General features: G+C 37.0%; 1 non-coding gene across 1 annotated transcript; it reads left to right on the forward strand.

Annotated features, from left to right (window-relative positions):
- Positions 1–705: 705 nt before the first annotated feature.
- Trnah-gug (transfer RNA histidin (anticodon GUG)) lies at positions 706–777 on the forward strand. The gene has a single exon. It is a non-coding gene; the product is annotated as a tRNA-His (tRNA).
- The last annotated feature ends 1064 nt before the right edge of the window (positions 778–1841 follow it).

Here is a 1841-nt window from a genome sequence, read left to right on the forward strand (position 1 = left end):
CCGGGGACAAACTTAATTTGCACTCCCCTTCAAACTTTCGATTTACATCCCCCTTATACTTTATATATATACCGAGGGGTCTATGGGGGGGGGGGGGGGTTATGACCCCCCCCCCCCCTTAACCTGCCTGCCTACGCCACTGAAGACGATTATATCTACAAAAGTAGCAAGAATGACTCGAACAGTTAAGTAGCAGCAACAATTAGCACATGCACTTAAAATAATTAGATTTACAAAATATACAAAATAAGTAGCAAAACAGTAATTAAAATGCAACTAAAACCATGCACATTTTAAACATCATGTATTTAAAATATGGCGCCAAATAAAATATGGTTTACGCTACAATACTTCCGGTGGATTCCGGAACGGCTTGACAGACTACGCCGTGGTTATGTTTTTATTAACACGTTTTTCTTAACTCAGCTTCGCGTTTATTTGCTTGTTTGTGGGTTTGTTGTTAAAATTGACAACGAAAATTAGCCCACTTCTGATTGCTCTAGACATCTGAAATTTGGCATGCAAGCTATTTTCGCCTAACAATTTCAGATGCAATCATAAAAACTAGCAATTAGAGACCTAAATTAGCTTAATTAAATTTCGCCCCAAGGACCATAAAATTGAGGACATGATTTCTAAAGATACCGAAAAGACTGGAGGCCTATTGACACAGTTACTTCGGCCCCAATCGATGTGAGCGCGCTGGCCGTGATCGTATAGTGGTTAGTACTTCGCGTTGTGGCCGCGACAACCCAGGTTCGAATCCTGGTCACGGCATGTAGGCTTAATTAAATTACGCCCCTTTTCTGTTTAAAGCGTATCGGTCGCTCAAGATTTTAAGTCATACTTAATCAAGTCATTAGATAAAGTAGAAAATAAATTATATAAAAAACTTTTTAAAATCCACGTTTTTCATGTGTAGCAACGGACTAAAAAGGAGAAAATAAAATACTTAAAAAAAACTTTTAAAAAAAAACACGTTTTTCTTGTGGACTAAAAAGTAGAAAATAAATTTTTCTTCCGACCCTAGGGGATCTACCAATGACTGCTCGTAGATTTTGTTCATACATTTGATGACAAAAAACGTAGGTCGGGCAGATGGGTCGGGAAATTTGATGGTGAACGTACCCACGTTTTTTGTCATCAAATGTATTTTTTTTACTTCTGTACAATAAACGACGCTATATCGTGAGATTACCTTTTTCTGGACCTAAGTTTCTACAGAAGGTTGTCAGTTTATTAAACCAGTCGACTTTTCCTCTCTCCTACATCGAACTAGATCTATCAGCTATGTGAGGGTTTGAACATCGAACTAGATCTATCAGCTATGTGAGGGTTTGAACATCGAACTAGATCTATCAGCTATGTGAGGGGTTTGAACATCGAACTAGATCTATCAGCTGTGTGAGGGTTTGAACATCGAACTAGATCTATCAGCTATGTGAGGGTTTGAACATCGAACTAGATCTATCAGCTATGTGAGGGTTTGTTTCAGTTTTGGGGAAGATTTCCGGGAATTTCCTGTGGCGTTTTTTTCTTTCTTGCAAAATAAACGGATGCGCATTTTAAAAAGTAATTAATTCAAGTCTCAATAATCTTTCGCGAATATGTCAAGGAGATTTTAAACTAGTTGTTCTCGAATATTCTTATAAAACACTACGGGGGATGGCAACTTGGGATATGGATATGATTTTTTATCAATTTCTTAATACTTAAACTTTTAAAAATATAATAGAATCTCGTAGATAAAAAAGAAAACGCACGCCAACGGAACGGCAAACAATATGTGTTTAATAGTGCGGAATATGGGTACTTTATAAATTCATAAAAGTTTTTTGAGA

The sequence above is a fragment of the Physella acuta genome, unplaced genomic scaffold, assembly GCF_028476545.2.
Source record: "Physella acuta isolate Inbredline_101_S28 unplaced genomic scaffold, ASM2847654v3 ptg001712l, whole genome shotgun sequence".
Classification (NCBI taxonomy): Eukaryota; Metazoa; Mollusca; class Gastropoda; family Physidae; genus Physella; species Physella acuta.